Genomic DNA, 15,204 nt, shown 5'->3' on the forward strand with positions numbered 1-15,204 from the left:
AGGAAAGTAAAGGATGAAGAACGTACGTATTGTGAACTATTTCAGCAGACCAACGTACTTAAAGTTGTGTGACCGCACAACGTTACGCGGTGTGCGGACAATGTGAGCACGATGTGCAGTCTGGGCGTTGTGAGCAAGATGTGCGGTCCGGTGTCTGGGCGATAGTTGTCGTGGTTGATATGAATTTAGGAATTCAATTTAATTGTGTAAACATGCGAAACGATGATGGGGTTTTAATGTTACTGTATTGAAGACACGGTAGATCTAAATGTGATATATAAAGGATATCCATTAAATAATAAATATGTATTTTTTTAATTTCTAACGATTTACGTACTTGAGAGCTGCTAGACAGACAAATGTAACGGCTAATTAGGTCTTTACAATGTCGATTTACTACGTATTTAATAAACATCTTCAGTTTTTTCTACTGTTAACTTGAACAATATTGCAGTTTTAAAATTTGATTGTATATGTATAATCAAAACAAACCATTTGCTAGATGATATTTTTACCAGAAATCTGTTTAGTATATAAATATCTTGTTTTACGTACATTCATCCTTTGCTATATTATACATCCGTTGGACTAGTACGTGTATGTACATGTATAACTGAGCCAGGATATTAGTTAAATTGAAGGTAAAACAACTCATCGCCAAAGGGCAGAATTAGTTATATACATGCATTATACTGTAGGTAGATTTTGGGTGGGGCTGGGGTATAAGGGAGCCCAATGTACATGTATATATGTAGAATAAATTAATTACTGTTAATAAACCCTCTCCCTTTCATGAAAAAAGATAAATGAAATACAAACAAAATTCAAAACAATTCATTTTGAGAGAGAGAGAAAAACCAATATTACAACAACTATTCTCAATTGAAATTATAATTGCAATTTGATAAAAGAAGGAGCTATAAGTGTATTATTATTATTTGAAACAAAACTACACATGGGGTCAAACAGACTTTACTAAATCGGGTTATATAGGTACAGAGGCGATCACAGCATGCTATCAATTGAATTTGATGCTAAAATGGACCCCCTGGGGTTAAAGAAAATAGGTATACCTTACCTGTGACGTCTGACTGATCATAATCTCAGGTAAGGTGTCACACCTTCTTAGATGGTGGCATGGGGAAAGAGGGAGAAAAGGGCCCTTAGGCCTGTGTGCCTATAATTTACAGTACACATGTACAATTGCTAGTCATTTACGTTTATGCAGGCACAGGTGTTCGTTTCTAATATAAGTTAAATATAATAGGGTCAAGGTCTATAACTCGGCCGGCCATATAACCCTACCCAATTTCAGAAAAAGTATGATTATTAACCACCGTATAGGATATGACAATAGGAATACTCTCAATCGACAGCAGATTGATTTATCTTTAATTTGGTATATGATACAATATATAGCATGCCGTATAGATGTCACTAGATATCCAGAAACATCGGAAAAACAGCCAGATTTCAACTGGTCGGACACTGTGGTGTCCTCTGATCAACACGCCAGGGCTCTAAATGGGTAGCTCAAAAACCACTGCATGTCAACATTTCAGCTTCATAGGAATTAAAGTTTGGTAAAAAACAAACTTACCGGTATGTTAGTGTTTATCTATATACCATCCATTTGCTCAATACAGCCTTTTGAAATTTCCGATTGAAAAAATGTGTGTCTCTAGACGCCATGTTGATATGTGTGTATTACATTTGTTTTCTCGGCGTTGATTGGTCAATTAATTTTAGAGAGCCAATCAACGCTGACAAAACAAATCTACTGCACACATACTTACATGGCGGCTAGAGACATAAATTTTTCAATCGGATATTTCAGAGGGCTACGTTAGGCAAATGGATGGGATTTATACATGGATTTACTAACTGGTAAGTTTGTTTTCTACCAAAATTTCATTCTTATGACGCTGAAGTGTTGACATGCAGTGGATTTTGAGCTACCCATTAGAGCCCTGGCGTGTTTATCGGAGGACACAACTGTGTCCGACCAGTTGAAATCTGGCTGTTTTCCGATGTTTCTGGATACCTAGTGACATTTATACGGCATGCTATATATTGTATTATATACCAAATTAAAGATAAATTATCTGGCTGTCGATTGAGAGTATTCCTATTGTCATATCCTATACGGTTGGTTAATAATCATACTTTTTCGGAGATTGGGTAGTGTTATATGGCCGGCCGAGTTATAGACCTTGACCCAGTATTATACTTATACTTATATTAGAAACGAACACCTGTGATGCAGGTAGAGAGCGGTACCTAGAGAGCATACCTATATCCCAACGTACAAAAAAAAAGAGTATAATGTGAGTACATGTATATCAGTGTATGTAACACAGACTTTTGTACCAATTGGGTATAATACACATGTACATGCAATATGATAAAATATTGTATTTTATGTGAATGTGTAAACACTAAACAGATCTACATATATGATTAAAATATATCTTGATAACATAAATTACATATGACACTCCACATTATTTTAATGTACATGTCATCACTTTTAGTTAATAATCTTATAATAAATTTACACAACTTTTGCTTTATTTCAATACAGATTTCATGTTTATATACAATATAGAGTGATCGCCCAAACTGACAATATAATGAATAACTAAAAAATATATATGTATATATCAATCAATATTTATGTCAAATATTATGATGAAATATAAGATGTGTAGAAACATATGTTAGTTCAGAAATTAAGTATTAAATTTAGATATCACAGTGCAAGTAAATTAGACTCATCGCAAATTTGATTGACCGATCATCCCGATCGCACAGCTGTGCGGTGTGCGATCCGAACCGCACAGCTGTGCGCACGATGTTCGCACGCGGATTTTGGTACGTTGTGCGGTCACACAACTGTACTACTTAAGCAGGCCTATTTACTACTTTAGCAGACCTACGTACTTACTACTTTAGCAGATCTATGTAATACTTTAGCAGACCAATGTGTGTACAACTTTAGTAGAGCTATGTACTAATTTAGCAGACCTATGTACTACTTAGCAGAACTATGAACTACTAGATGTGTATACATTTGTTGTTTGCAGCGTATGTCGCCATTCGTGCGATATATCTTCTCTTTAACTTGATTTGGTTTTGACCATCCCTAAAGTCGTGTCCACAGCCTATGCTCCCCTCCCCCCTGACGTAAATCGCGGTCTTTAAATTGAACAATACCTCTATCGATCCTGTGTTGTCCCTTAAGACTTTCCATTCAACGCCATCCACACTTGTAAAGGCTGTAAATGATGTGATATATTGATCTACCCTCTTTCCCTGTATGATGATGGCTGTCAAAGTTGTCAGGCAATTTAGTTTGACCTAAAATAAATCGGTAATAAAAATAAGCACATTAAAACAAATAATGACTTACAACAAAGCTTGTACACAATCCCATATCAAGAGTATATCCATTCTTCATTTGCATTGCATTAATGAGGCCGCGAATCAATACTTATCAATGTTTGAAATGTATTCTAACTTATATATACTGGTATATGTAGTATTACCAGTAACAAATTCACCAAAATGGCTGCATGGATACCATATGAATAATAAGACTCTCAAAATTGATTTTTGTAATATTTGAAAGTATGGATAACCTTTGCATGTAATAGTGAAAGCTAGCTACAAACACCCCATTAAAATACAAAGTCTTATTGACAGAGTTGTTATAAGGATCTGTATGTTAATCAAATTGAGTTACAAATAATATATTTTATATAAATGTACTATTAATACATGTATATTTTCATTTTAACATGCCATTCATGGTGGCTTTGTGACAATTTTATCATTTTCAAATCCGCCACAAGATACACAAGGAAAAAATATTTATAAAATACGATTACTATAAATTAAAGATGCTCCATTGCCATAATTAACACAAAAAAATAACATGAAATAATTTATTTCGCCTTTTGTGCATGCGCAATCGTTACTTTACTCCATATAAGATAGAGTGCCACGGATTTTTTTCGGGATGCAATCAATAATTTTTCATATATTTAACTTGAAGTAAAATTAGAAGCTCAAACTTTTCAATGGTGTAAAGTAAGTAACTTTTGTAACTGACGAAAATTACTAAATCGTCTGCTTCTGGTTTTGAAAATTTACCATGTGTCAGCGGTGGAGCATCTTTAAATAAAGAAAAATCCTTATTAAACACCGACAGTTCAAGGTCAATATGCCGGCACGTATTGGCATATTTCATTTACCTGTAGGTATTCCGTTTTAGAAGCAGTAGATGGACACCAACCATAAATGCTTCCGATTCTTGCATACTTTGGAAAGCAAGTTTCATCTGGGTAGGCGGACGATGCCGTTATTGAGGCGTTAGCTATGTTTTTTACGAGTTTTTCAACACAGCTGCAATCTAAAACCGGAAACGATTATGGGAATTTGACTTTTGAAATATTTTGCAGCCTTAATATTAAATATTCGCATTTATGTGAGAGAAATAAAAAGACAACATTTTCGTTATTTTATTTTCTGTGAGGAGACTTGTGTCTAAACTGTAGGTCAAAAGTTTCACTCACTGGGGTGTCGGATAAATATATTGATAATCAAATAATGGAATATGACCTTTCGGTCTTTTGACTGGTTGTGAAGTTTAGGTCACCTAAGACGAAGTCCCAAGTAACGGTACATTCTGAGTTATGTGTCCGTGAACATTTTCTGATTTTTCTCCAAAACCACCGCAGCAAATTAAATGAAATTTTGCACCTTCCAAGGCATAAGACCAATCAAAATTGTTAATTATATGGCTCACTTCCAGGAACCAATGGAAAGGGCCATAAGGGGTAAAATTTAACAATTTTCTTCTCCATTCGCAGATGAACTCTACAACATTTGTGAACTATATGACAGTTCGTTCACAGATTTTTTCCCCAAGAATGTGGTCAACTATGCTATTGTGTATAGGAAAAACATTATTTATGAGCATTCTTTACTCAATTTGCATAGGACTTGACTCAAACATGGTTGGAATTATTAATCGGAAATTAACATCATATCCCTATTTTTCCTGGCTGAGGGGTCAGAGAGGGACTTAACTGGCTAAATTTTCAATTTTCTAAAAATCTTCTAAATGAACAGATGTGATAAGACTTTTCCCTTTCAAATATAACTATGGTGTAATGGGGAAACATTAATGATCATTTTTTACCAAATTTGAGTCGAATTTGAGGAAACAGGTCGAATTTGGATATAATTATTAGTCAAAAATAGCATTTTAACATCATATTCTTTTAGGTCCTGTCTGACCTCCAGGTGCCAGAGGGGCAGGGCCAAAAGAACTAAAATTTTACTTCTGAATTCACAAATGAAATGAAGTCAAGATCTTTATATATTAAAACGTCAAATTGATAAAATCTCCGACATCAAAAGTGTGATGGGCCAATTGATATATAGTGTTTGTATGTCTTTGTTTCATGTCGAGACTTATATTAAGGTCCATTGCATTAGCCTCTAGTTAACCTTGATCCAAACTGTTAATTTATTTTTATTGCCCTGTCACATGTATTTTGCTGTTCGCCTTTCACTGCTTGCAGAACAAGTCATTGTTGAAATCAAATGCATGACGGCGTCGGAATTCTTCGTGTATTACCATTCTTAGAATAAGAACATCAACTCAAAATGCATGTCTTTTGGCAGTGTCTTATCTTGTCGAACGAGAACCCTGAGGTGACTTATGTCTAATTAACGCAACTAGGCCGAACTTTTGCCTGGTTTCATTGTTTTGGATGATTATTTGTAGTTCCACAAGGAATATTTTATTGTTAAAATATCTACTATAAATCTGTATTATGGTAGCTGGCTCGACCGTTTGAAAGTAATTAACTTTTTTTCATTTATAGATATTTTTAATTGTATGGTCATGCTGTGTCAAAAAATGGACAAAAAAGTGTGTGTCATTGTGCTAGTTTTTTTGCTAGCCTCGTTTGAAAAGTGTTACCTTGACAACGACTTAACCAAACCTTTGCGCAGAAATATAGCACAACTGGACATGTACTTGGTAAATGTAATGCAATAAAATTATATGGAAATATAAGATTTTTTCATTTGTTCTTACTTTAATGTATTTGTATGGATGTCTTGTGACTATTAATAAATATAAAACATAAATCAATGTATTTAATTGTTTCCTAGCGTCGATTTAAAAAGTGTCTCCATGACAACGTTTCCCTCATTTTTCAGTACTGATATATAGCAAAATGAGTTTGTCCATTTTAACATGATAAAAATATATGAAGGAATAATTAACTTTTTTCCAAAGATGCTCATTTTGCAGAGGACATCCATATCTTTATAAAAATGATGAGAAAATGGCATGTCATTGTCCAAAGAAAAAAGTTATTGGATGTTAAATCCATAGCAACCGTTTTCCTTAGCAACATTTTTCTAAAATGTATAAATAGGGTTGTTGTGTACATTTGAATGTAACCTAATGTATATTTTTTTCTGATAAAGACATGTTATGCAGGTAAAGATGATAAAATATTTGTTTTTCAATGAAAAACTATATTTTGGTTAACTTTTATTAGTAACCAACCGTTGCATAGCAACCAAGCAGTATTCTATACAAAAGTCTTACTGGATTCAATTTTGCATTCTATTCAAAGTTATTTGATATTTATAGCATTTAGAAAAAAGTTTTTCTTTGAGACATTCATAAATTTTCATAACTAAAACAATTTTGTGATGAAAAAGTACTCTATGAAAGGTTGTGTACCCTAGCAACCACTTTCAAATATTCCCCCTTCACATAACTGAATACTTCATAGCAATACAATTGCATTTTCATACATCGGAATGCTCAAATTTTGTTGTTTCTAAGTTATTTTAATCAAAGATCTCAATTTTTATATTAAATTATTAGCATCAAGGGGATATATGAATGTAAATTTTATATATATGTAAAACAACCACTGATAACAGGGCTGAGGTCTTTGGTCACATGACTTCCAAGATACCTGTTTGGAGGTCAGTGATTTTTTATCAATGTACTATGTCTTCCCGCCATTTCCTAAACCTGGTACATACCTTAATGCCCCTGGCTGCTTAAAGGAAATTAAATAAAATCAAACTTAAAAACCATAAGAATTCCACATAAAAATCTGATAAAAGAAGCAAGTAAATAACAAATATTGTTTATGAATTATTTCCATACATGTATGTAAGTTTGAATTGAATTCCATTCCAAGATCAGAAAAAAAAAACATGTAATGGCACTCTATGATGACAACAGACAAAGCACAATAGCAAATTGGTATCCAGTCTCTGATGCAACATCATTTTTTAGATTATCTTTTATAAAAAATAATCTTTTAAAATTTATTAAAAGTTTGTATCCTTAAATGATGATTAACAACATCAATTCTGTAATATTTGATTTATTCAAAAATGAAAGAAAGAACCGAACTTGAGCATGCATAATTAATATATATATAAGACAGATGTTCTGCTCATTGAGAAGTTGAAATTGACATAATCACAAATATGACATAATGAAACTTTTACAATAAATTCAGAAAAAGTTCTGAAAAAGGAAAGATTAGCATTAAAACTATCACATTGATATTAAATGTATGATCTATACATATCATAGATTACAGACTAAAAATCCAACATTTAATCATAATGTTTTGTTTCCAATATCCATGAAGAAATCAATCTTTCAACACTGAATGTTGAATGATTACCAGCAACACTCAATCAACGAAGACATCTCTTAATAGTTTCTGTAAACATATTTCCATAATTAGCTGCAGTGTACAAGGCTTGAGTTATGTCCCCTGAAAGCTGCAGATTCAGTTCTCAACATATGCAGACAGGAACAACAGTTCAACTTCTTTTGAAAGCACAGACATAGTGTTCCTTATCACAGTTTGCAGTTGGTGACATGGTCAGTTTATTTACCAATCATGGAGCAGTGTCCTAAAATTCAATCAAGGGACATCATTATACAATAGGTACATGTAACAGGATACTGATGGCTCAAAAACAAGTTAATCTGTCTCAGTAAGCATCCATATGTGCCTTTTATCCTTTGAGACGCATTCTTATGTCTTGATTCACATGTAAAAGACTTGCAAGATCATGCAAAATGGAATACAAATCACAAGTAGTATGGGGGCATTTTTACAACTTCAACTGTTTTTCAGAAAAGGGAGTGGCGCTTATAGGGGGGAGGGGGGCACTAATTACGTACATATATATATTTACAGATTGCTGCCTTTTGTATATTTTGACCTAATAGATTGTTTTCAAATATACACACCTCTAACAACATGTGAAAGTGCTCTTGTATTGTCCCTCTTCTGCCAATCTCTCCTCGAATCCTGAATCCTGATAAAATAAAGATGGGTTTTTACATGACAATTTTATCGATTTAATCATTCTCATTAATTGTACTGGTCTATTATATGAATTATACAAAATCCACACAAAATGGTAAATGGATACACTGTTATTGTACATTTTATCAAAATTTTGAATTCATTGTGACAGGCATTTTTTTTTATCTAGGATGTACATGAAGAAAATAGATTTCTTTTGTAATATTTTATCCCTTCAATCTTGATTGTGGATCAAGATAATTCATTTGAACTGAAGTCCATGACCAGTATGCTACAGATCAATACATACAATGAAATGTACATTGTAGGTCAAATTAATTATGAACCCATACATGTATCTTTTTATTATGACTTGGTAATGTAGAAAAGTATAATTATATAACAGTAATTGACAATATAACCTACACAGACACATGATTAAACTTTTGTTCACTTTATATAATTCATTCATTCATTTATTTCAAAATTTCATATTGACACAATTCAAATATGTATTATGATATCAACCCATATTCATATGTCAACTTTTGTACACATGCATGTTTACAAAGCTTCCTCAGAAAATCACTTACAACATGGATATTGGATAACTGCTAGCAGATCACAAAATGTCAGCAGCTACATATGTCAGCATGTGTCACACCTATAAATTAAAAAACAAGATTATTAATTTAGATAAAAAACTAAATCAATTTAATATTTTAGAAAAAAAAGTATGTTACATGCTAATAAGCAACATGCACAAGTGACTGTACATGGTGAATTCTATAATGATGTGATGTATAATGGCATATTACAATTATATGTAATAGAACTATGTAGCTGGCCCCGAAGTGTCACTCATGAATACCCTTTATGTAGGCTTACATGTACACATAACAAATACATGTATGTACTATACATATCTGTTTATGTCATTTGCATAGTTTTGTCAAATATATCTTGTTTCCCCCTAAGCAGTGCACATATAGTACACGCAGAGAAATATCTGAAATCGACACTGTCTGACTGCAAGTTATAAACAGACTGTTGATCTACTGAATTTCTTGAAATATTAGAGAAGGATCGAAAATAATTAGGTCCAGATATGGATTATTTATTCGCTTAATTTGATTAAAGCTTAAAGATAATCAATATATCTTACCGTGTCCGCTTTGTGGTCTTCCTAATGCATGTCAGTGGATTTGTTGTGATTGTTGCTCGGCCATCGGTAGCGATTTGGCCTTCAATAAAACTTCCAATCCCCGTTTTCTATGCAATAAATCATTCTCTCATCTTCCTGTGTGTCTCAATAATCTACCTTTTTGGTTAAAACATGATAATAATATACCACACACTCGTCTGGTCTTGGCGTCGATAGTGACCGCCATAACCGGAAGTACGTATCATTGTCGTAAAACGAAATATATTTTCTTAAAGTGAACAGTCGGGCAAGGATGGCTAAAGTTGGTAAAAATGGTGTGAATGTATCCAGTATAATTTCTTATGAAATGGAAAAAATAAAATCTCTCTTCAAAATCTGTCTGCGTACGAAGAAATTGATTTAAAGTATGGAAATTCTAAAACGTCCTCCCAGCTCACTATCTCCGTGGTTACATTTCCACGCAGCCTCGCTTTCAATGCCTTCAACTTTTCTTTACTTTAATGGTCAGAACTGGGAAACTAAGCAGAACTTGACCGTCGTATTAATATGTGAGAACTTTTGGAAGGCCAATGAACGCATTTAGACTTGTTTTCTTTGCCCGACTATTCACTTTAAATTCACGTTTCCTGCATGTAATTTGACTGACTTATCAATAGTATAGTTTACTGATCAAATCAGATAAATTATAACGTGTTTTTTGGATTTATTTTGCGAAAAAAAATATACGACAATTGTGCTGGTTTACGATGCGCGCGCGCATTCAAAATCGGCCGAGCCAACTACCTTAAATGCATGGAATGATTTATTATCAACACATTCCTTTATCTTATCTGACATTCTTGTGGATAATTTCTGGTAGAAACAGGTCACAAAACTCGGGGTTATTGCATATGGAATTTATTTCACAATCGTAAGTTATTTTTAAAAGTTAATAAAAAAAACTCGCTAGAGCACGTGTCTTTTGTAAATTTTTAATTACTCACTCATGTGAAATAAATTTAAAATATCACTTATTTTGTAATTTTTATATTGAAAATGACTGATAACCTCCATTCCCTGTAAGCATCAGCATTGCAAGCAGCAGCTGTAACCTCATGATTTCCCTGTCAATCTGCACCATATCTCTTGTAATATATTTTCTGAAAAAGATAATAAACCCTTCATTAACGAGAGTCCCAAGGGCCTTCAAGGTCACATAATTTTGAATATATAAAATGAAACAGATTAAAGACATGAACACTATATACTGGGCTTTGAAGTTGGTCAGTGTTTTTATAAATTTGACCGTTTAGTCTATGAAGAGCATTTGCTTCCATCAAACATGTGAACTTAAAAGAAGAGTTTTTTGAAATTTTAGTGATTTTGACCTTGTTCGAGTCCCCAGGGAGGCGGCAAGGACCGATATGGATGTTAAAATACTATATCAGGCTAATAATTCTAACCAAGTTTGACTCATTTTAATTGAGCAAATAATGTTTATAAATGTGTTTTTCCTATATAAACTAAAGTAAACACTTGACCCTCTCCCCGGGGGGTAATGTGATAACATTAAAAAAACAATTGAGACCTTTCCATCTGTATAGAGTATTTGATTCTACAATTACCAGAATTTTAGAAGATTTTCGAAGTTTTAGCCTATTTGACCCTTTTTTAGCCCAGCTCTTCTGCCCCCTGGGCGTCGGTCAGGACAAATATAGATGTGAAATCGAAATTAAATACTATCTCAGACTAATAATTCTATAACTAAGCTTGACTCATTTCCTATGAAAATTCAGTAAAATTTCTCATGTGTTTTTCCTATATAAACTTCAGTAAACTTGACCCCCTCCCCAGGGGAAACATGAGAACCCAGTGTCATGTAATTCACAATTTTAATAAAACACCTTAAAGTGAATAGTCGGGCAAAGAAAACCAGTCTAAATGCGTTCATTGGCATTCCAAAAGTTCTCGCATATTAATACGACGGCCAAGTTCTGCTTAGTTTCCCAGTTCTGATCATTAAAATAAAGAAAAGTTGAAAGCATTGAAAGCGAGGCTGCGTGGAAATGTAACCACGGACATAGTGAGCCGGGAGGACGTTTTAGAATTTCCATACTTTAAATTAATGTCTTCGTACGCAGACCGATTTTGACGAGAGATTTTATTTTTCCATTTCATAAGAAATTATACTGGATACATTCACGCCATTTTTACCGACTTTAGTCATCCTTGCCCGACTGTTCACTTTAAGACCTTTTCAACTATAAAGTGTATTTGATTCTACCATTTCCAGAATTTAAGAAGAATTTTTTTATTTTTTAGCATATTTGACCTTTTTTGTCCTGCCCCTCTGCCCTCAGAGGGCGGTCAGGACCAATATGATTATTGTATTAAAATGCTATCTAAAGCTAATAATTCTAACCAAGTTTCACTCATTTTCTATGAAAATTGAATGTGTTTTCCCTGTATAAACTAAAGTAAACTTGACCCCTTCTCCAGGGGAAAACAATAGACCCCAGTGTCATATAAATCACAATTTTTGTAAAGGACTTTCAGACCTTTCTATGTATGAAAAGTATTTGATTCTACTATTTCCAGAATTGAAGACGAAAATTTTGAAGTTTTAGCCTATTTGACCCCTTTGACCCCGTCCCTAAGGCCTCTAGGAGTCAGTATTAGAAAATGTCTTAATAGAGTTTAATGGCCATCTCGTACTAATTATTCTGACAACTGTTGATTCATTTCCTATAACAAATGACAAAATATTGCTCAAAAATGTATTTTTCTCTATATAAACTACAGTAAACTTAACCCCTCCTCAGGGGGAAACGAGAGACGCCAGGGTCATATCATTCACAATTTTTCTAAAGGACTTATTAAACCGTTCTATCTATGAAGACTATTTGATTCAACCGCATCTGTGAGTAGAGAAGATTTTTGAAATTTTAGTAAGTTCTACCTCTTTTGGCCCCTCCCATAGCCCTCTAGGGTGAGGACAATATAATTCACAATTTTGATTGGCCTTATGTCTTAGGAGGTTTGTGCAAAATTTCATTGAAATTGCTTCAGCAGTTTTGGAGAAGAAGTCGAAAATGTAAATTGTTTAAGGACATACGCTGCACGACGACGGACAAAAGGAAATTAGAATAGGTCACTTGAGACTTTGTCTCGTGTGACCTAATAACACAATTTGCCTCTGGGTTACACGGTGTTGGATGACTGTTTCACCCGATTAACAGATATTTACTAGATGTAATATCAGAAAAACACCCGGATCTATGTGGGGAGGTGATTTTGTGGCTTTTTAGGTCATCTGACCCAAAGGGTCATGATGACCTATAGTCATGATTTGTCCGTCGTCGTCCGCCGTGCGTGAACTTTTTCCTTTAAAACGCTACTCCTCCTTAGCAGCTAAGCAGATTTAATCCATATAAGGTCTGAAACATGATTGGGGAAGGACAATCATATTTTATATAAATGAGCCTGGTCCGACCCCTAGGGGCTGAGGGTCGGGGCCCCAAAAGGGCAAATTTTCTTATTCTAAGCTTTACAAGAGGCCCTTAACGGTCACCTGAGTTAGAAAATGTAATGAAACAAATCAAAGACATATAAACACTATATGCTGGGCCTTGAAGTTAGTCAGTGATTTATAATTTGACTTTTTAGACTATGAAGAGTATTTCCTTCCATCAAACTTGTGAACTTAGAAGTATTTTTTGAAATTTTTTGAATTTCTTATCATTAATTCACAATTTTTGTAAAGGACCTTAAGACCTTTCTATCTATGAAAAGAATTTGATTCTACCATTTCCAGAATTTCAGAAGAAGATTTTTGAAGTTTTAGCCTATTTAACCCATTTTGACCCGGCCCCTAAGGGTCAGTCATAGAAAATTTGTTAATAGGTTTTAATGGCCATCTCAGACTGACAATTCCGACAACATTTGACTCATTTCATATTACAAATGACCAAATAATGCTCAAAAATGTGTTTTACCTATATAAACTATAGTAAACTTAACCTCCTCCCCAGGGGGAAACTAGAGACCCCAGGGTCATATAATTCACAAATTTTGTAAAGGACCTTAACACCTTTCTATCTATGTAGAGTATTTGATTCTACCACATCTGTGAGTAGAGAAGAAGATTTTTGAAATTTTACTCAATTTTACCCCTTTTGGCCCCTCCCGCAGCCCCCTGGGGGGTGTGGACCACATAATTCACAATTTTGATTGGCCTTATGCCTGAGAAGGTTTGTGTAAAATTTCATTGAAATTGCTTTAGAAGTTTTGGAGAAGTCGAAAATGTGAATTGTTTATGGACATACGACGCACGACGACGGACAAAAGGCGATTAGAATAGGTCACTTGATACTTTGTCTCAGGTGACCTAAAAATCCTACTCTTCCTTCATCCTTGTGTTGATTTCATCCATATTTGGTGTGGAACATCATTAGGGAAGGACAGTCATATTTTATATAAATGAGCCTGGTCCGACCCCTAGGGGTTGAGGGGTGGGGCCCCAAAAGGGCAAATTTTCTTAATGATTCAGTGATATAGCACTGTAAAATGGGCGACTTTACACACGCTACACACTGCAAAATGGGCGACTTTACACACGCTACACACTGCATGCATGGAAGGCCGTCCTTACTTGACCCTGACTGTTAATAGGACGTTAAAATAATCAAACAAACAATAATTGAAAAATAATTTTCCTTGTGCCGCAAAATTTTGTTAAATTATCGTTTGAATGCTATAAATAGACTGTCGGTCTTACATTCGACTCATTTACAAAACTATTACCCTGCATGTACGGCGTTAGAATTGTAAATATTGCTCCTAAATTTAGGATTTTTACCGAAGGTAGAAAACTAATGAGGAACAGTAGTTTTAGATTAAGACGGTGAAAACCAATGACATTTTAAAATGGAGCTGACCCCCATTATAGCTCGCATTCATAGCTCAGTCTCCAATCTGCTGATGGAAATGTCGAATACGACGCCTTAACATACCATATGTCGAAGACAATACCTAAGAGATAGGAATATTGTACATCTCATTATTAAATGATCTGCATTAGGGACATGTAAGCAAATAATATATCAATAAATTCATATATTTTAGTATTGTTGAAATGAAGTCTACCTACCTTGGGTACAGCTCCATACGTCCGTATATTGAAGAGTCATAATAATGATACCTAATTGCTTCATTTTAGATACATGGGAGCGAATAACCAATCGCAGTGTTATCATTTAATCAATAAGTTAAATGTGCACTATACGCTTGGTTTGGATTATATGTCCCCTGCCGATTAAACGAGAGGGGACTAGTGTGAGTCTGCGTCTGTCTGTCTGCCGGATTTGGTTTCCAGATAACTTGAGAACAAATTTATGGATTTTGATCACTCTTCGTGCAATGGTAGTACACGTATATAAATATATACAACTTGGAGTTTAGTTAAATTTGGGGTCAAAAGATCAACTAACACGGTCACTGTTACTAAAAAAGATTATTTCACACATTTTTGTTTCCGGAACACATCAACAAAATTTGTTAAAATTTCATACAATGATAATATAACTCGGCAATAATAATAACTAGATATAAAGTAGACATGTAATTGACGGTAAAGAATGTGTGTTGTTTGCAGCCGGGGTTATTTGTATATAGGCTAGCAAA

The 15,204-nt window shown here is 34.1% G+C and overlaps 1 long non-coding RNA gene across 1 annotated transcript; it reads right to left on the reverse strand.

The window, feature by feature from the left end:
* Positions 1-7,753: 7,753 nt before the first annotated feature.
* On the reverse strand, positions 7,754-9,725 carry LOC138319429 (uncharacterized). Its single transcript, XR_011208013.1, has 4 exons — positions 9,544-9,725; positions 8,972-9,042; positions 8,321-8,388; positions 7,754-7,977 (listed from the first exon to the last, which is right to left on the reverse strand). It is a non-coding gene; the product is annotated as an uncharacterized lncRNA (long non-coding RNA).
* Between the last annotated feature and the right edge of the window lie 5,479 nt (positions 9,726-15,204).

Source organism: Argopecten irradians, chromosome 1 (assembly GCF_041381155.1).
Source record: "Argopecten irradians isolate NY chromosome 1, Ai_NY, whole genome shotgun sequence".
Taxonomy (NCBI): domain Eukaryota; kingdom Metazoa; phylum Mollusca; class Bivalvia; order Pectinida; family Pectinidae; genus Argopecten; species Argopecten irradians.